The sequence below is a fragment of the Cervus elaphus genome, chromosome 13 (genome assembly GCF_910594005.1).
Source record: "Cervus elaphus chromosome 13, mCerEla1.1, whole genome shotgun sequence".
Taxonomy (NCBI): Eukaryota; Metazoa; Chordata; class Mammalia; order Artiodactyla; family Cervidae; genus Cervus; species Cervus elaphus.
Window position 1 is genome coordinate 66,004,927 of NC_057827.1, and position 21,633 is coordinate 66,026,559.

General features: G+C 44.8%; 1 long non-coding RNA gene and 1 other non-coding gene across 2 annotated transcripts in view; one reads left to right on the forward strand and one right to left on the reverse strand.

Annotated features, from left to right (window-relative positions):
* Window positions 1-5,448: 5,448 nt before the first annotated feature.
* Window positions 5,449-21,633, reverse strand: part of LOC122706337 — a 28,493-nt gene continuing 12,308 nt past the window's right edge. Inside the window, exon 3 of the long non-coding RNA XR_006344378.1 lies at window positions 5,449-5,502. This is a non-coding gene — a long non-coding RNA (uncharacterized LOC122706337). The remainder of the gene's footprint in view (window positions 5,503-21,633) is intronic.
* Window positions 13,195-13,267, forward strand: TRNAR-GCG. The gene has a single exon. It is a non-coding gene; the product is annotated as a tRNA-Arg (tRNA).

A 21,633-nucleotide genomic window follows, 5' to 3' on the forward strand; every position in this document is an offset into this window, starting at 1 on the left:
CCCCGGGCCTCAAAGTGGTGAACTGGGTGAAGGCCAGCCTTTCTCAGGCATCCGAGCCCATGTGATGTTTGGACATATCTGAGCATCTTAGTTGCAGAGCCCCCCTGTCTAGAGCCAGCTGCCCCTCATTGTCCAGAGCCCTCTCTGCTCCCCTGGTGTCTGATCATTCACTTGGTAAATATGGGCTGTGCCCTGTTATGGATTGAATTGTGTCCAACCCACCCCCAAATATGTTGATATCCTAACACCTGTACCTGGGTGTGTAACCTTATTGGGGAAGAGTCTTTATAGATATCACTTGTTAAGGCACCCTTACGCTGGATTAGGGTGAACCCTTAATCCAATATGACTTGAGTCCTTATAAGAAAAGGAGAAGATGCACAGAGAGAAACGCAGAGAAGAAGGCAGGATGTCCATGGAGACAAAGATCAGTCCAGCAGCCATCTGAAATGAGAGCGGCAAGGAAGCATCGTCCTCTAGGCCTTCAGCAGGGGTATGGCCCTGCTGACACCTTGATTTCCAACTTCTGCCTCCCCACCCTGGAATGGTGAGACAGTAAACATCTGCTGTTGTAAGTCCCCCAGCCTGTGAAGCTTTTGTCACGGTGGCCCTCGGAAGCCGGTACACGCTCCCGTCATGTGCCAAGCCGGGATCGAGGCACAGAGAAGAAAGCAGAAGCTGAGATGATGGATGCTGGGTTCCTCCTTCCATCCTGGACCCCCAAGTATACACCTCTGCTGGCCTCTTGTTCCCACTTGGCACTTGCACGAACTTCAGACTCCTATTATAAAGGCAGAACTTGGGGAAGAGCAGAAAGTCAGTGGGGGAAATTCTAAGGGTACAGAAGGGCCTTCCCATCAGCCCTCAGATCACACCTCCCCCCAAGTAAACTCACACCCAGCATCTCCACAAGGCTGACTCTAAAACATGAGCCTGTGCCTCTGAAATCCTTCAGCCGCTTGAGGTGTTAGCTTGGCGTGTGGTCAGGTTTCATTTTCATTTTGGGGTTTAATAAACAAAGAATTTCAAAAAGTCAGAGACAACAGAGAATTAACCACTTTGCAGTGTAGCCGACGACCACTCAGGGCTAGGGATATGGGGTTGGATAGGAGTTGGGTCTCTGGAGTTCTACTGAAAAGTATTTGGGGTGAAACAGAAGACCCACTGGCCTCGCCTCCCCCACCACCCCTCACACTAGTGAATCATCCAAGCCAACAAAACCAGCCCAGCTCCTACACGTGCCAGATGGGAAAGAAAATTCTTTTCTTCACCCCCTCCCCTCCACCCCACCTCCCATGGACCCCTCTTAAGAAAGCTGAAGCCTGGGCAGGACTGACTCCGGATGGCTCTGTCACCTTCCAGCCTGTGTGTGCAGCTGTGGGGGAGCTGATTGGAGGGTTCACACTTCTGAGAAGTGCTGGGTCCACGCCCAGACACAGGCATCTGCAGCTCTGACCAAACGCAGGCATGAATGACGTGGATGTAACAGGACTGCCTTCCTGTTAGGCTGCGAAGGAGTGGAAACACGGGGATGGGCTTCCAGACGAGAACAGACACAGTCTGGGCCCCTACTACGCGCCAAGCCTGGGCTGGACTGTTGACATCTACCCTTCCAACGTCCCTCCCCACCAGTTGGATATCAGTTAGTTTCCCGGAGGGGAAACCAAGTTCCACAGCCAGCCCAGTGCTCCCAGGCAGGAGCTTCAGAGTTAGAACTCCCAGTCCGGTGATGTGGGTACCATTCATTTCTACATCCTCACATTAGTCAGCCTCAGACAGGCTGTGCTGCAGAAACAAAATCATCTCTAATGGTGACAGTTTGACACAAGAAAGGCAGATTCCCTGCACGTCAGCGGCCCTCCTGCCTCTCCAAGCCACTCCTGGTGGCCCCCAGGAGAAGAGTGATATCAAAATGTCCCCTTGGCTCTTACGTGCCACAACCGGGAAGGCACACATGTCACTGTTACTCACAGCCCATTGGTCAGAGCTAGTCATGCGACCCAACAAAACCTCAGAGGGGGCTGGGAACCGTGAACCAGCATCTGGAATGCTGGAGGGCTGTGCCTGTCAGTCACCATAGCCAGAAACAGCATGAGCTTGAACAGAACGGCAAATGGACCTGAACTGGAAATACCTCCACCAGTCAATTTGGGGAGCAGAAGTATGGCTCCGTGAGAATAATAGCATGCCTGATTTGTTACATAACTGTACTTAGGATTCTTATTCTGAGCTCTTCCCCCTGCCCCATCCTCTGATATTTACTGATGGCACTGTTTTTTTTTTTAATCCGTCTCTCACTGAGCTTGCCCCCATCACACTGAAGACGTGAGGGCCTTCAGAGTAACACAGAGACCTTCATCACTGTGCAACTTCCCACTGGGAGCAAACAAACCTACAGGATGTAGAGGGGAGTAGTCAGCTCCTCAGAAAAAGAGGCTCATGAGACAGAGCCCCTCTGGTCCAGAAATGTGTTCACCTGAGATGCTTGTCAAAAGAGACTTTCAAACCCTGGGAGCAGTGACATAACTGTGCTGTTGTCGTTGTTCAGTCTGTAAGTCATGTAAGACTCTGCAACCCCATGGACCGCAGCACCCCAGGCTCCTGTGTCCTCCAGTACCTCCCAGAGTTTGTTCAGATTCACGTCCACTGAGTTGGTGATGTTATCTCGCCACCTCATCCTCTGCCGCCCCCTTCTCCTCCTGCCTTCAATCTTTCCCAGCACCAGGGTCTTTTCCAATGAGTCAGTTCTTTGCATCAAGTGGCCAAAGGATTGGGGTTTCAGCTTCAGCATCAGTCCTTCCGATGAATATTCAGGGTAGGTGTGTAGGTTGATGTAAAACACCCAGGCTTCACTTCGAAACCCTCAAAATAGTGTTTGATGGATGGATTTAGATCAGAGAACTTTTCAACTGGGAGGAGCCAAGAGATGATGCGGTCCACCTACCTCAGAGGGAATCTGAGGCTGGGGAGGGGCTCACCCCCAGAGGGAGACCCCGAGCCCTGGGGGGTGCCCCCCTGTCCCTGTGTCTCCCAGGCTGTGGCCACAGCCCCAGAGGCCCCAAGTCCCCTTTCCACCTGTCAGTCATCACATGAGAAATGATCAGTTAAGAAGCCACAGGACTGTGTCTCCCATAGCCTGACAACGGCTTAGAAAAGCTCACAAACCTCAGCCACCTCAGATGACAATGGGTGACAGGAAAACGGCGGGCGTGATGGGAGCCTTCCATCGTCAGGGGAAGGAAGGGGCAGCTCCACACCGGCCTCCCTCCCCGCGCGTCATCTGCTCCTCGTCTCCCCGCATCCGCCCCTGGGTGCCATTTATGCCCTGCTCGAGGTCAGACCGGCAGCCCTCACCTGAGTAAGGTGTTGCCTTCCGGGAGGCCACCAGGTCCTAAAGAAGCAAGAACCGACTCAGGAGGCACAAGGGCATGGGTTGGGGGTGGGGCACCGTCCAGGCCACACGGCCCGCACTGAGCCCTGCTGAGATCCCGGTCGGGGCAGGGGTCTTGCCTTGGCACGCAGGCCACCCAGAGGCGAGCCTCACCACTCTGCCACGTCCCTGTGGGTCAGGAGGCCCAGCATCCCTCCAAGAGGAAAACGGAACCCCCAGCCTGCCCCAGACTCGCCATCCTGACAGGTCGGAATGGACACCCGAGATGAGTGGCTGAGCCCCAGTTGGTGACGGATGGGGACACTGAGGCCCACTGAAGCCGCATCCCCAGCCGGCCACCCCCTCCCTGCAAACCAAGCGCCCCTTCCCTCTCCCTGGGCAGAGGCATGGGCCCTGCTCCTGCCCAGATAACAGGCTGCACCCCGGAAGCCCGTCCCTCTCACCGCCCCCTTCTCAGGGTCTGGCTCCATCCTCCTGCCTCCAGACCGCGTAGCCCTGCTCCGGGGGCTTCCACCCCCACCCCGTCCCAGGCTTTAAGAATTTTCTGTCTGTCCTGAGCAGCTGCGGGCAGAGACCAGGGCTCACTCGCCTGTGTGTGGCCAGCCTTCCTTCCAAGGAGGCCCCCGGGGATTAATGAAGGGAGCCGCGACGGGAGGGGCAGCAGGTGGAGGCGAGGACGCGGGGCTCCAACACGCCACGGGGGCGGGGCGGGATGCGGGGCCGGACCGGAGTGACTCAGCGCAGGGCTGCTGGCCTGGAGGAGGAGGCGGTCGGCTCCCTCACCAAACACAGCACCCAACACCCCGCGCGATCACAGCTAAGAAAAAGAAGTGTGCGAAAGGAAATCTTCTCGGTCATTTTTAATACAAGGAAAAGAAAGAAAAAGAAAAAAGGGAGAGCGAGATTTAAAGGCAGAAAGAAGGGGAAAAAAAGAGGAAAGAAGGAAGGAAGGGAACTTCCCCGCTGGTCCAGTGGCTAAGACTCCAAGCTCCCAATGCAGGGGACCCAGGTTCAACCCCTGGTCAGGGAACCAGATCCCACATGCCACAACTAAGAGTTCGCATGCCGCAAGTAGAGGTCTTACAGACCACAGCAAAGACCAGAGATCACGCGTGCTGCAGCAAAGACCCAGTGCAGACAAATAAAAATAAACAATTTTTTTTTAAGAAAAGGAAGGAGGGGATGGAGGAGAGGGGAGAGGGGAGGGATAGGGAGAGGCCACAGAGGGCCCCCTGGAATTAGAATGTTTGTTTTCCTCAAGGCTCACCTCTTGGCCCAGGCAACCAGGTACAAAGCACTCAGCTCCCCGCAGCAGGTCCTGTGAAGGGTTACCAGGGATGCAAACCTCCTCCGAGCTCTGCGGCCAGGAGACAGTCTCCTCCTCTGGCCTCTGAAAAAAAAGCCTCACTTCGTTTTTGTGTCATCTCAAAAAAAAAAAAAACAAACAAACCATTTCCTGAGCCCCTGCTATGTGTAAAGGCCTCTGAAGTGAAGTTCAAAGGTTGCTAGATAGGGACCAAAACGAATTCAAATCAGAGCTCTGATACGGCCTGGCAGGGTGACCTCGGACAAGGTACTTCAGCTCCAGTATCTCACTTTGCTCATCTGTAAAGTGGGAGTCCTAACCAGACCTCAGAGCCCCTGCGGCCTGGCTGAGCTAAAACAGGCGAAAGTACTAAGCATCTGGATACGGCAGGTCCTGGACACACAAATGGGATCCAGATAAATAACCAGCACCAAGCAGAACGAAGCAAGTTCCAAGGCGACGAAGATGTGGGATGTTGTGCAAAAACAAAGGCAAGATAACTCTGACCAGGCAGATCAGGGAAGGCTTCCTGGAGGTAGGGGCTCCTTGCCTCCCTTTCAAGACTCAGCAGTGCCACTTCCTCCAGGAAGACTTCCGTGCCTGCTCAGCTGGGTCAGGCCCCTCTACAGGGCTTCCACCAGCCCCTGGGGCTTCTTCCTCACACTCCAGCCTGCCCTGGGGTGTAAATCTCTGTAGGTCCATCGCTGCTGCTAAAATGCATGGGGGGCAGAGATGGTGTCGCCTTACCTCTGAGTCCCCAGAGTCCCATGTGAATGACACATCCTAGTCGTGGAGTAAACAGCTCCTGTATTGGGGGTTATAATTAAAACATGCTGTGATTTCCCCACACCTCTCTCAGGGCACCACCCCATTTCTCCAAGGAATGCAGATTCTTGAAAGAAGTGATCTACTCTTACTCAGTTGAATTGCTGCCTCCCACCCCCTCCAGAAGCCACTCCATCAGCTTTGGCTCAGTCAGCTCCAGCCAGCCGCTCTTGACAAGGTCACCATTGCCCTCCATGCTGCTAAACCAAATGGTCACACTCGGTCCGCATGGTACCAGACCCCTCAGCAGCCTACAGTTCAGCCCACCACTCCCCATTCTTCAGCGGGCTTCCAGGAGGCCACAGGGCCAAAGTTTTTTTAAACCCTTTGCACTAGTCAGCAATCTTTTTTCTGGTCCCTCCCCGTCTCTCCACCTCTGGACATAGAACAACCCCAGGGTTCATGTCTTGGACCTCTTCTCAATTTACACTCACCCGTTTGGTGACATCAACTTTACAAGTCCTTTCAAAGCTACATGACACTGACTCCCAAATTTATGTCACCATCCCCTGCACTCTGACTCCATCTACCCAAACACCTGCTCGATCTCCTCACGGGGTCCCTAACAGGCACCTGACTCTTAACCTCTCCAAAACCACGCCCCGAACGTCCTCCCCAAACCTGTCCCCTCACCGGGCAAACGGTCACAGCCCGGGCTAAAGTCCAGAGTCCATCCTGACCTCTCTCTTCTCCCACACCTGACACCCACTCCGTCAGTCCATCCTATCGGATCTACCTTTAAAGTCATTGCAGACACAACCAGTTACCACCACCTCCTCTGTCACCTCCCTGGACCGAGAGCCTTCCATCGAGGCTTTCCCTGTCTACCCCGGAGTCTGCTCCCACTAGGCATTCTGACTGTTTGAAACATAAGTGAGAACTCAGCTATATTCTACTCAAAGCCCTCAGTCACTCAGAGTAAAAGCCAAAGACCCTGCGATGGCCGGGATGCTCACAGGTGGTCTGGACTCCATTAACTTTCTGACCTCACCTCCATCACTCTTCATCTCTCTTGCTCTCCACTGGCCTGCACTTTTGTTTTCAATTTACCAGGGACACGCAGGCCTCAGGGCCTTTGCACCTCCTGCTTCCTCTCTCTGCTGTACCCGCCCCCCTCCCCAATATCTGCATGAGGTACTGCCTCCGCTCCGTGAGCCCAGCTCCTCCCCACCTCTTTTTACATTAAAACACAGATAACGTCGATGAAATAAACTAATTTCTTTAAAAACACAGCAACTGAAATTGACATAAAAGCAAGCAGAAAAATCTCAGCAGTTGTGTCTATTAAAGATTAAATCTGTACCTTAAAACCTTCCTTCCCTCCTGCCTCTTCCCCTGTCTCTCCCCACCCCAAGCAAAAACAAAAACAAACCTTTAGGTCCAGAAGAATTCACTGATGAATTTTCCCCAACATTTAAGGAAAAAATGATACCAATTTTACACAATTTTAAACTCTTACAGGAAACAGAGAAAGAGGGAGCATGTCCTAACTCATTTGATAAAAGGACAAATACAATGATACACTTGATCTTAGACAAAAGGCCAAGAAGTGATAGGACAAATAATGCTCATAACTATACCTGATGAAGATACTATAAGAAAAAAAATGACAGCCCTTTATCCCTCATGAACACAGAGGTGAAAATCCTAAACAAATTATTAGAAAACTTTATATCACAATGTATTCAAAGGAAGATACACCATGACCAAGTGGAATTTATTCTAGTAAAGTATACTTGCCTTCTTCTTCAGCAACTGATGTACTGGTGTGGAATGATCTCCAGCATATAGTAGAGGGTGACAGAGTAAAAGAGTATCTATAGTGTATTGCATTTGGTGTAAAAGAAAGTGAAAATTAAAAAAATATACACTCATCTGCTCCTCTGCGCAAAAAGGAACAGGAAAGATAAATCAGGGACCAGTAACACTGATTACTGTACTAGCTTTCTAGGACTGTCATCACAAAGTACCACAAACTGAGGGGCTCAAACTACTGACATTGATTTCCTCACCAATCTGGGGGATGGAAGTCCAAGATCAAGGTGTCAGCAGGGCTGGATTCTTCTGAAGCCTCTCTCCTTGGCTTGTAGGTGGCCACCTTCCCTCGGAGGTACGTCTGTGCTTTGATCTCCTCTTTGAGAAGGGCACTAGTCCTACTGGATTAGGGGCCCATCCATCTGACCTCATTTTAACGTAGTTACATCTTTAAAGGCTCTGTCTCTGAATACAGCCACATTCTGAGGTACTGAGGGTTAGGACTTTAACATAGGACTTGGAAGTTTTGCAGTTCAGTCTGTAACAGTTACCTACAGGGCTTGGGTTAGAATGCGGTGGGAAGGATGGAGGGAATGGCAGATGGCAGGATAACATTTCTGAGTATGTGTGTGTGTTAGTCACTCAGTCATGTCTGACTCTTTGCAAACCCAGGGACTGTAGCCCACCAGGTTCCTCTGCCCATGGGATTCTCCAGGCATGAATATTGGGCTGGATATCCATTTCTTTCTCCAGGGGACCTTCCCCACCCAGGAATGGAACCTGGGTCTCCTACATTGCAGGCAGATTCTTTACCATCTGAGCTACCGGGAAGCCCTTCTCTGAGTACAGTATTTTATGTAATCCATATTAATGTTTCACATTCTCAAAAAAGAAGAAAATCAACGAGGATGGAGGGAAAGACCTAAATTAGAATAGAAATAAAACAAGAGCTGTATTTAAAACAAATAACTACACTGAATGGAGAGAACTAAGTAACTTTTGGACACAGTATTTGCATTACATGCCCACAGACAATAAAAAAAAAAAAAAGAATTTGAAGCAAACATGGAATTCTAATTAGCAAGCTCCTGTCTTTGCAGAGGTGGTTGCTGTTGTTCGGCTGCTGAGTCGTATCCAGCTCCTTGCGACCCCGTGGACTGCAGCTGCCGCCCGTGGGGTCACAAAGAGTCGGGCACATCTTAGCAACTGAACAATAACAACCACCACTTCTGCAGAAAGGAGGCTTACTAGTTAGAATTCAGGGTGGGTTAGCAATTTTGAAACTACTCTCCGCACATTCTAGGATGGGACAAATAAGTGAGTAGATTATTGATAACAGGAGCCAGGCTTTCCACTGCTGAGAAGGGAGTTACAAATACGGAGAGAGGGAGGGGGACTTCCTTGGTGGCCCAGTGGCTAAGACTCCAGGCTCCCTATGCAGGCTGCCCAGGTTTAATCCCAGGTCAGGGAATTAGATCCCACAGGCCACAGCTGAGAGTTTGCATGCTGCAGTGAAGATCCTGCATGCCACAACAGAGATCAAAATCCTGCATGTGGCAACTAAGACCCAGTGCAGTCAAACAGAGAAATTAATTAAAAATATAAATATCTTAAAAATACAAATATGCAAAGAGGGAAAGAACATGAATATGAGATACTGTTGGAAATTGGAGTCATTAGCGTGAACTCATAGTTTTTAATATATGTATAGATAGTTAAATACAGAAATAAGTGTAAAGGCACGTGGACATGTATGTATGTGTGTGTGTGTACAAAATTTCCCAGATCTGTTGATAACAGAGCTGAGTAGCAACGAGCATACACAAAGATGAGATCTTGTTTTATAAATAATATTCTCCACTCAAAGGAATCACTGGCTGATTCCACTGGTGCAGGGGAAGCACAGATGAACAACTTATGGCAAAAAGTAAGAAAATGTTCAAAAACATGATGGAGGCATGTCAAAAGTACAAGAACCAGACCAAAGGGGCCTCCACTTGGCCAGTCTGGGACAATTCAAACATCAAATAAATAATGACAAGTGATTATAACCTAAAGAATAAAGTAAGACTCTGAGTCCATATGATTCATAAATAAATGAAAAGAAGGACTCCCTTACAGCAGAAAGTCAACTAATAAAGGTAGAAAGAATGACATCATTAGAATTACTACTATTTGGTAGTAGTAATAATAATAATAACAACCCATTCTATCAGTAGAGTAGAAGCATAGAATAAAAACCATTTTAAAACATAAGTGGCCTGTGCCCTTTAAAAGTATCAGTGCCATAAAACAGGAGACTGAATGAGGAGGCATGATAAATTTGTCCAGTAGATGACCTTGGGTTTCCTTCTAGAATAAAGGACATTATAGGGACAATTTGTGAAATGGTGAAATCTAAACAAAGATTTAGATAATAGTTTTGCACCAATATTCATTTCCTGATTTTGATGACTGGACCATGGAGACATATACATTTGTATAGATGGATAGATAGATATAGATACATAAATATATTGATATGTATCTCTCTATATATATGTGTATATATGAGAAATTCTTATTTTTAGGAAGTACAAACTCTGAAATATTTAGAGATAAAGAACCATCATATCTACATCTTACTGTTGAATAATTCAGGAGAGAGAAAGAGAGGGACAGAGAAATGTAAATGTAGCAAAATATTAGCATTTGAGGAGTTTGGATGAATAGTATCTGAAAATTACTTGTACTGTTCTTACAATCTTTCTGTACATCTTCATTGTTGTTATTCAGCTGTACAGTTGTGTCTGACTCTGCGACCCCATGGACTGTACATCTTAAATTTTGTTAAATAATTACTCAATGTAGTAAATAGGATACCATTCTTGACACTTTCCATCTCCTCCCTGTGCTTTATTTTCTTCTGTAGCAGATATCAACATATATCAGTGTAGTGTATTTTACTAATTTTGTTTGTTGCCTGTCTTCGCCTGCCAGAATATAAGCTCATGAGGGCAGGAAGTGGGATCTATTTTGTTCTCTGCTGTATCTCCAGCAACTAAAACAGAGGTTGCCACAGAATTTTAACAATAAACGTTTAAATAAATCATTTGCCCAGAGTGGTGCTCAACATATATTTGTTGAGTGAATTAGTCGGGGGGAAATGAATGTGAAGTTGGGCTTGAGCACAGCGTTCATGTGGCCTCAAGTTTAACATCTGAATGCAAACGTTAATGGAAGCATCCTCCACATTCCACCGGACTTCCCAGGCGGCTCAGTAAAGAACCCTCCTGCCGACTAGTACAGCCACTATGGAGAACAGTGTGGAGATTTCTTAAAAAACTGGAAATAGAACTGCCATATGACCCAGCAATCCCACTTCTGGGCATACACACTGAGGAAACCAGATCTGAAAGAGACACATGCACCCCAATGTTCATTGCAGCACTGTTTATTATAGCCAGGACATGGAAGCAACCTAGATGCCCATCAGCAGATGAATGGATAAGGAAGCTGTGGTACATATACACCATGGAATATTACTCAGCCGTTAAAAAGAATTCATTTGAATCAGTCCTAATGAGATGGATGAAACTGGAGCCCCTTATACAGAGTGAAGTAAGCCAGAAAGATAAAGAACATTACAGCATACTAACACATATATATGGAATTTAGAAAGATGGTAACAATAACCCTATATGCAAAACAGAAAAAGAGACACAGAAATACAGAACAGACTTTTGAACTCTGTGGGAGAAGGTGAGGGTGGGATATTTCAAAAGAACAGCATGTATACTATCTATGGTGAAACAGATCCCCAGCCCAGGTGGGATGCATGAGACAAGTGCTCGGGCCTGGTGCACTGGGAAGACCCAGAGGAATCGGGTGGAGAGGGAGGTGGGAGGGGGGATCAGGATGGGGAATACGTGTAAATCTATGGCTGATTCATATCAATGTATGACAAAACCCACTGAAATGTTGTGAAGTAATTAGCCTCCAACTAATAAAAAAAAAAAAGAACCCTCCTGCCAGTGCAAGAGATGCAGTTTCAATCCCTGGGTCGGGAAGAGGCCCCTGGAGGAGGAAATGGCAACTCACTCCAGTACTCTTGCCTGGAGAATCCCACAGACAGAGGAGCCTGGCAGGCCACAGTCCATGGGGTCGCAAAGAGTCGGACACAACTGAGCTACTGAGCACACACACACACACACACACACACACCCCACATCCTGTCCCTGGAGCTTGCTCTCCAGTGCTGCTGCCTAAACCTGGCTTTGATGAGTCTATTCCCACCTCCACGAGGAGTGAGGGCACTGTTGGCCCCAGAAGAAATGTCTGCAACTTAGCTCTCCTTAGCTCCCAAGGTGAAGTGGAAAAAAATTCTCAAGCAGCCCCCAGAACTCACCAAGATCCAATCACAATCCCAGGACTATGAGCCAAACCTCCCCAAATAGTCTCTCGAGTGTACTCACTGCTTCTCCTCGTAGGCATGACTGGAGGGCAAAGGAAGATCTAAGAATGCCTGGTTTCCAGCACGGTTTGGGGAACAACTTGGGAAGATGCAAAGGGAACCAAGGAAGTTAAGGTAGCAGGAAAAAATACCTGCTCCCTCCTCTCCCTGTCTCCCCTCCCTTCCAGAAAATTTGTAATTCCTGGTGTTTTAGCATTCCTAGTCAGTTTCTCATTATAACCTCCACTCCTATTTTAAAACAGTTGTTCTCTAATTTGTAGGGCTGTGAGACTCACCTTAACTGATATGCAGAGTACATCATGAGAAACGCTGGGCTGGATGAAGCACAAGCTGGAATCAAGATTGCTGGGAGAAATATCAGTAACCTCAGATATGCAGATGACACCACCCTTATGGCATAAAGTGAAGAGCCTCTTGATGAAAATGAAAGAGGAAAGTGAAAAATTTGGCTTAAAGCTCAACATTCAGAAAACTAAGATCATGGCATCTGTCCCATCACTTCATGGCAAATAGACTGGGAAACAGTGGAAACAGTGGCTGACTTTATTTTGGGGGGCTCCAAAATCACTGCAGGTGGTGATTGCAGCCATGAAATTAAAAGACACTTACTCCTTAGAAGGAAAGCTATGACCAACCTAGATAGCATATTAAAAAGCAGAGACATAACTTTGTCAACAAAGGTCAGTCTAGTCAAGGCTATAGTTTTTCCACTGGTCATGTATGGATGTGAGAGTTGGACTGTGAAGAAAGCTGAGTGCCAAAGAATTGATGCTTTTGAACTGTGATGTTGGAGAAGACTCTTGAGAGTCCCTTGGACTGCAAGGAGATCCAACCAGTCTATCCTAAAGGAGATTAGTCCTGGGTGTTCATTGGAAGGACTGATGCTGAAGCTGAAACTCCAATACTTTGGCCACCTCCTGTGAAGAGTTGACTCATTGGAAAAGACCCTGATGCTGGGAGGGATTAAGGGCAGGAGGAGAAGGGGACGACAGAGGATTAGATGGTTGGATGGCATCATCGACTCAATGGACATGGGTTTGGGTGGACTCTGGGAGTTGGTGATGGACAGGGAGGCCTGGCGTGCTGCGGTTCACAGGGTCTCAAAGAGTCGGACACGACTGAGTGACTGACCTGAACTGAATGGTCTAAAATTTCCTATATTTGGTGGAAAATGTTAAGTTACAAAGAGAGAAACTAAACAAACTCTAAGCAGGATAAATACAAAGAAAATGACACCCAAGAACCTCATAATGAAAAGGCTAAAAGTCAAGACAGAAATTCTTGAAAGCTGTCAAGAAAAATGGTACCTTACATAGAAAGGAAAAAGAATAAAATTAAATAATGCCTTTTCATCAGAAGCAGTGATGATCAGAATGTATTAAAATTGCGTTTTCAAAGTACACAAAGAAAAATAAAACTACCAACTAAAAAAAAAACTGTTCTTCCAGAATGAAAACAGGGACTTCCCTGGTGGTCCAGTGGCTAAGACTCTGCACTGCGAATGCTGGGGGCCTGGGTTCCATTCCCAGTCAGGGAACTAGATCCCACATGTAGCAACTAAGAGTTCACCTGCTACAACTAAAGATCCACATGCTGCAGCTAAGACCTGACGTAACCAAAAATATATATAAATATATGTGTATTTTTTTTAATGAAAGCAAAAAAGCCAAAAAAAAAAGAGAAAGAAAGAGCTCAACATTAAAAGAAATGCTAAAGGAATCTGAAGGGAAATGACACCAGATGGTAATTTATTTCTATAGGAAAGAATAAAGAATAAAATGCACCAGAAAAGGCCATCATGTGGGTGAATTTTAGGATGTATTTATTTCTTGTCTTAATGTCTTTAAAAGGCATATAATTGCTTAAAGCAAAACAACAACACTGTATTATTAAGTTTATAATGAATACAGATGTAATATATGTGATAGCATTAAAGGAAACCATTGTCCCAAGGTTCTTCTACTTTACCTGAAATTTGTATAGAAATACAAATCCTAAGCAGATAAAGATGCCTAGTGTAATCTCTAGGACAACCATTAAAAACAATGTTAATATATATAGCTATAAAGATGAATTTAAATAAAACATCAGAAAATTTGGTTAACACAGAAAAAGAGAAACAGAACAACAAGAAGAAATACACAGAAAACAAATATCAAAATCATAGACCTAACCCCTACCAAATTAGTAATCAGTTTTTTTAAAAAATGAGTCACACAGTAAAATCAAAAGGCAAAGATTGTCAGACTAGATCAAAATGCAAAATCCAGCTAAATGCTGTCTGCAATAGATGTACTTTAAGTGCAAAGACTGTTTGAAAGTAAAGTCATGGCGTAAAAGGTACCATGCATATAGTGAGCACAAGAAATTTGGAGTGGCTCTGTTATTATTATACAAAATAGGCCTTACAAAAAGAAGCCGTACTGAAGTGAAATTCATAATGATAAAAGAATCAATCAAGCAGAAAGATGTAAAAATTATGAACATGTGTGCGTTTAAAATCGGGGCTTCAAAATAGAAAACAAAAACTAATAGAACTAGAGAAAGGAAAGCTGCCACTGGAGGCTCACGGGCAAAGAATCCACCTGCCAATGCAGGCGACATGGATTTGATCCCTGATCAGGGAAGGAGCAACTAAACCCCTGCACCCCAACTGTTAAAACCCATGTGCCCCAACTCTAGAGCCTGCGCTCTAGAGCCCAGGAGCCACAGCTGTGAGTCCACGTGTACGACATTTGAAGCCCGCTTGCCCTAGAGCAAATGTTCTGCAACAAGAGAAACCACCGCCGTGAGAAGCCGGCACCCCACAGCTAGAGCGTGGCCCCCTCTCTTTCTCTAGAGCAAGCCTCCTCGCAGCAAGGAAGACCCAGCACAGCCAAAAATAAATGAACTAACTAAATTGTTAAAACAGAAAAGGAAGTTTTAAACCAAATCCCTTATAAAAATACACAAAATCCTTGATAAATATTAGCAATCAATTCTAGCAATATATAAAAATGATAATACATCATAACCAACTAGAGTTTATTCTAGAAATGAAACAGTTTAAGATTTGAAAATCAATCAGTGTAAGTTACCATATTAATAGAACAAAGAAGAAAGCTGACATAATTATCTAAATAGATGCAGAGAAAGCATTTGAAAAATTTCAGCACTCATTCTTGATTAAAAACTCAGCAAACAGAAAGAAATTGCCTCATCCTGCAAAAGGGTATCTACAAAAAAAAAAAGAAAACTATAGCTAACATCATACTTGGACTTTCCTGGTGGCTCAGTGGTAAAGAATCCACAGGCGACAATCCATGGGGTCACGAAAGAATCAGACATGACTTAGGAACTAAACAACAACAACATCATACATCATGGTGAAAGACTAAATGCTTTCCCCCTGATAAACAACCCAGATGTCTATCAGTGGTAGAATGGATAAATAAATCTTAGTATGGTCATACAACAGAAACGACAGATCAATGAGCAAATATTGATAAAGGAACCATTGAAATATGCAACAAAAGGATGAATCTCATGAAACCAGATACAAATTTTTACATACTATATGAGTCCATTCCCATAAAGCTCAAAAATAAACAAGCAATTAAGCCACAGTGATAGAAGTCAGGATAGAGGGTACATTTGAAGGAAACAATGGCTTCTGGGGTGTTGATAATTTTCTATTGCTTGATATATGTGGTGGTTATACGAATAGGTTGGCTTTTAAGAAATTCATTAATTTATACCATTGTGGTCTGTGTATATTTTTCTATGTATGTTACATCTCAATTTTTAAAGTTACTTTAAAAATGATGGTGCCTCCACTCTATAAAATGCCAAGTAACCATTTTTTAATGAGGTAGCTTTTCCTACATGTACTAATTTGAAAATCTCCTCAAGACACCTTAAGGGAAAATAACAAAAAAAAAAAATCATATAGCATGATAGTACATTTTAGAATGGGCTATTTATTATGCATGTAAGTGCTGTGTGTGTATACACACATTCACATACATTTTAGATGGATAGATAGGTATAGAAAGATAGATATTAAATTGAAAGTTTTGAATGAAGCATGAAGATAGAATAAATTTGAAATTCAAAAATGAGAGTCCCAACCGAGATGAAAATTTTCAAAGGAAATACTATGTCAGTGGCATATCATAGTACCAAGTGTGGCCCCATGAGAATAGTCCACTCTGGGTGCAGACAATTGTCTATACATAATTTGAAAACAATAATAAAGCTAAGTAGGCATTACTCTGCTTTTTATTAACACCATGCATTGGCCATTCTAAATAATGCTAGTAATAAAATACTCCTCCTGGAGTGGGGAAACCTTTTGTTGATCTAAGTTCTAAATAATTGCTACTATCACATTTGAGCTTTAATAATATGTAGGCAAGTTTAAAAATTAGCACATTTTATAATGTACCCTTTATAAAATATTGTATCCTACAAGGAAGTTAATGCAAAGAACTTCCAGTTAAATGGTTTGCACCCACGACACATAAACTCAGTTCCATGTGTTCATTTGGAAAGTAAGTTCATAATGGTGGGAATTATTCAAGCTCGCAAACTGAGAGATATGGTGTCTTTGACATGAGCATATTTCAGCTCATGAATAAAAGGTTTTACTGAATTTAAATGTACTTAACATTGGGCTTCCCTGGTGGCTCAATGGTGAGGAATCTGCCCGCCAATGCAGGAGACACAGGTTTGATCCCTGGTCTGGGACGATCCCACATGCTATGGGGCAACTAAGCCCTTGCATCACAGCTATTGAGCCTGTGCTCTCGAGCTTAGGAACCACAACTACTGAAGCCGGTGCTCACTAGAGCTGGTGCTCTGCAACAAGGGAAACCATAGCAGTGAGAAGCCCATGGACCACAATTAGAGCGTAGCCCCCTCTCTCCTCAACTAGAGAAAAGCCCACACAACAGCCAGGATCCAGCACAGTCAAAAATAAATAAATAAAATTATTTTTAAAAATGTACGTAACATTGGTAAGTTTTTTTTTATGGTTGTTAGTTTTTAAGAACAAAATAGCAGCCAAGAAAACAATTATCACTGATTATTATGTGATCATAACTAAACATTTTATTATACAGAAGAAGTGTTAAAAATCATTGACTTTGGGTGTTAACTACTCTAAGTATGCTACTGACCACAAGGATACTATAAAGATTCAAAAAGAAAATATATACAAAACTTATGGCATAGTGCCTAGTATATAGTAGATGCTCAATTTATGGTAGCTTTTGTTATTAACATTCATAAGTGATTGATCCCCATTCATCCTCTTAAACCATGTATCAATTTCCATCCTTTGAGAAGCTGAGATTCAAACTGAAATCAAAATTTCAACCATGTGCCAAGCCCTGTGATTAGTGTCTTATATGCATTGTCTAATTTATTACTCACAGAAACTCTAAGAGCACTATTTTTATTCCTAGCTAATGTATGACAAAACTACAGAGCTTTTCCTCAAACTTGTTTTCTTCAACTCATTCACCTAATGTGAAAGTGTTAGTAGTTCAGTCATGTCCAACTCTTTGCAGCCACATGGACTGCAGCCTGCCAGACTCCTCTGTCCATAGAATTCTCCAGGCAAGAATACTGGAGTGGGTAGCCATTCCCTTCTCCAAGGGATCCTCCCAACCCAGGGATTGAACTCAGGTCTCTTGAATTGCAGGCAGATTTTTTACCATCCAAGAAATGTAATGATCAAACCTATGTTCCTTGATATTAATCCTTCACTCTTTCTATGTAACCATCCTGCAATTGTTATACCGTCATCATCAACAACAACATCATCACTACTACCGTTTATGAGCATCACATACCAGATACTCCCAGGCTTTGTTTTACATTGTCCATATGAGACAATTGTGGGGGGCTTCCCTGGTGGCTCAGAGGAAAAGAATCTGCCTGCCAGTGCAGGAGACACGAGTTCAATCCCTGATCTGGGACGATTCCACGTGCCATGGAGCAACGAAGGCTGTGCGTGCACCACAACTATTGTGCCCGTGCTCTATAGCCTGGGAGCCACAACTACTGAGCCTCGCGCTGCCACTGCTGAAGACTGCATGCCCTGGAGCCCGCGCTCCACAGCAAGAAAAGCCACCAACGAGAAGTCCATGCGCCGCGACTGGACGGTTGCCCCTGCTTGCCACAACTAGAAAAGAAAAAAAAATCCTGGGCAGAAACAAAGACCCAGTACAGCAAAAAAAATAAGTAAATAAATTTTTTTAAAACACCATTTTTAACCCACATTTTACCACTTTCTTGGATCTCCCTTCCTTCATGCCGCTCATACACTTCATGGAGTCATTTTCCATCTGCTTAACGTATATATATCCTTCAGAGTTCTTTTAGTGAAGGTCTATTGGTGGCAATTTTTCTGGTTTTGTTTGTCTTAAATAAAAACTGCATTTAATCTCAATTGCTAAAAGATATTTTCACTTAGAATCCCAGTTTGATTTTTTTTTTCCTCTGCACATTTAAGATACCATCCCACTGTCTTCTGACTTCTATTGTCTCTGCTTAGAAGTCAACTGCCAGCATATATCTCCTTTGCGTGTGTGTGTGTGTTAGCCACTCAGTCATGTCCGACTCTGCTATTCCTTGAATTGTAGCCCACCAGGCTCCTCTGTCCATAGAATTCCATAGTATTCAGGCAAGAATACTGGAGTGGGTAGCCACTCCCTTCTCCAAGAGTTTTTCCCAAACCATGTCTCCCACACTGCAGGCAGATTCTTTACCACTGAGCCACCAGGGAAGCCCTTTATGTATTATCTATCTTTTCTTATAAAAGAAAACCTTCTTCTAGAATCTTTTGGTTTTGGTGCCCTGAGGTTTCATTGTGTTATGTTTTACTTCAATTTGCTTCTGGGAATTGTTCTTTCCTCAATTCTGGAAAGTTCTCAACTGTTACCCCTTCACACTACTGGCCTTGCCCCATTCCCCCACCCCCATGTCATCTCCCTCTCTCTCGTCTTTTCTTTTCTTCTTCTCTTCTTTATTTTTCTTTTTTTTTTTAATATTTGCTTATTTATTTAGCTGTGCCAGGTCTTAGCTGTGGCATACAGAATCTTTTATCTTTGCTGAGTCATGCAAACTCTTAGCTGCTGCACATGAGATCTAGTTCCCTGACCAGGGATCAAACCCAGGCCCCCTGAATTGGAATATGGAATCCTAGCCACTGGATCACCAGGGAGCTCCCCTTCTTCTTTTCTTTCTTTTTGCAGTTGGACTTCTTTCTTTATCTTTTAGGTCTCTTACACTCTTGTTCATATTTTCTGTATCTTTGTCTCTAAGCTAATTATCAGTAATTTCCTTATTTTTATCTTCAAATTCACTAATTCTTTTTTATTGAAGTATATAGTAGTTGATTTACAATGTTTCAGGTATACATTCAGTTATATATAACTGAATCACTTTGATGTACACCTAACACATGTGTGTGTGCTTGTGTGTCTATGTGTGTATATTCTTTTTCTGACACTAATTCTTTCTTAAACTTTTTGTAAACTATTATTAAGTCTGTCCATTGAGTCTTTAACTCCAATTCTAATATATTATTTACATTCCTAGGAGTTCATTTTCTAACCTACTTTCTTCCCACTCATTCCAAACTTCCTCTTATATCTTAAATATATTAAACACAATTTTGTGCGTTTTTTGTATAATATTGATATCTGACATTGTTGAAAGGCTGATTATGCAGTACCTGATTTTGCTTTCTCCCTCCCCATCTCATTTTCTTGTCTGTCTAGTGATTTTTACATTGAAGTTGCTCATTTTCCATGGAGAGATGGAAAGTGTTTAAAAGCCTGGGATGAAACAGTTTCCTCTGGAGAGCGTGTTTATTCTGTTCTGTAGGTACCTGGAGTCACCACCAGTCTGGGGCCACTTTAAAGTCTCAGCTTGAAATTCTTTGGGCTCCCAGGCTGCGTGAATTTGGGCTACAAACCCTCCTTGTCTACAGATTCTCAGAGGAAGCTTCATTTTCCCTCTCACCCAGCCCCACAGTCCAAGACAGACGTCTTCCCTCTCAGTCTCGGGAGGGGAGCATTGATTTCGAGTCCTGTCTCACAAGAGGGTGTGCCCTCCTGTACTCCTAACTTCAGAACCAACTTCTCATCTCGAGCAGGTCCTGAACTGTGTCCTCTGACGCCCTGTTCTCAGGATATATAAAGTCGGTTCTCACCTTCACCTGGTTCAACACATGTCCCCAAGGCAAAAACAAGCTTCAGCCCTCTGCTGACCTTCCTGAGTCTCCATCTTCACTCACAACCTGCCCTCATAGACCTTCTTTTCTCACCATCTCAAGGATGCATTTAAGATTTTTTTCAATCCAAGATTTGTAGTTTTTTCCAGTAAGAGAAGTGTCCATTTGGTCCACAGTGTTACCTGAAATAGAAGTTCCTGGGCCTCAATGTTCCTATCATTAAAACAGGCTACTACCCATGCCCCCTGGGATCATTGGGAAGACCAAATGGGCTAACAGTTTTTAAGATAATTAGTAAACCAGTGATGCTGTTGGGAGAAACCAGAGTCAAATACCTCAGAAAGCCATGAGGGTGCACGTAGAGACGCACAGTCCAGGGCTCCACGTGGATCCAGCTGGGGGAAAGGCCGTCATTCCGTGCTCTCAACCCTCAGCATCTCAGTTCCCTGCAACTAAAGACTGGGGGACCCAGGCTTCAGAGACGAGGCGGTGTAGGAGCCGACCTTGAGGGGGCTTCAGGGGGAGCTGGGGAGAGGCTAAGGAAGAGCATTCCAAAACGGAATTGTGGACAAAGGTACATACACATGTCTTGGCCACTCAAGTCATGTTTGACTCTTTGTGATCCTCTGGACTGTAACACACCAGGCTCCTCGGCCCATTTGATTTTGACTGTAACACACCAGGCTCCTCAGTCCATGGGATTTTTCAGGCAAGAATACTGGAGTGGGTTGCCATTTCTTCCTCTAGGGGATTTTCCCAACCAGGGATAGACCCCGCATCTCCTGTGTCTCCTGCATTGCAAGCGGATTCTTTACCCGCTTAGCCATTGGGAAAGCCAGACAAAAGCACAGAGGCCTGCAAAGAAACTTGCCCATGAGAGCAGTGAGGACTGAGGTTAGAAAGCGAGGCTGAGCTGGATGGTTGACGCCTCGATGGCCAGGCTCAGCAGTCCTCACTCTGTCCTCAGGCATTGGGAGTCCATGCACGCTTGTGAGTGACGTCATCAGGGAAAATGGAGGAAATTTCTCTGTTTCACTCATCAGTTTATGTCCAATAGCAGGTTGCAGGCATGCAACAAACATTTGAGGAATGAATGGATAAGTGAATGAATGAATGAAGACCATTGGCGTGGTCTCTTTAAATTGTGGCCACATTATACGTCTTTGCTAGTTTAGTCTGGATTTGTTTGGAGCTACAAATGTGGATGGAATATTAAATAGCTTCAATAAACATTTCCAAGCATGCATTCAAATGTTCCAAGTGATCAATACTGTCATTGACAATGTACTGGCAGTTCCTGAATTCCCTTCTTGTCCTTGAAGAGCTTCTCTGGACATTCTCAGGCAATTCCCCGGACATCCAGTCACCTTCCTGACGAGCTTCATCTTGTTGCTGTCTTTTTCAGTCCAGTCCAGCTCCTCATCTGGGTGTTTGGGGAACAGATCCCATCCCCTAACTGATAGGATGAGCCCACAATCCAGGCTGAGCCTGCTGGTCACCATGATTGGTCCAGACATGGCCATAGGATGCGAGGCCAGTCAGGCCCTCCCCCAGAATGTCTTCTGGATAGACCCAATGGAGAAGAGTTGTCTTTGCTCTCAAGTCACTAGCTGAAAGCGTGTGATTCCAGAACTGTCTGGGGCAGTATATTCCTCCCCGTCTGTTCTGCACACACATGG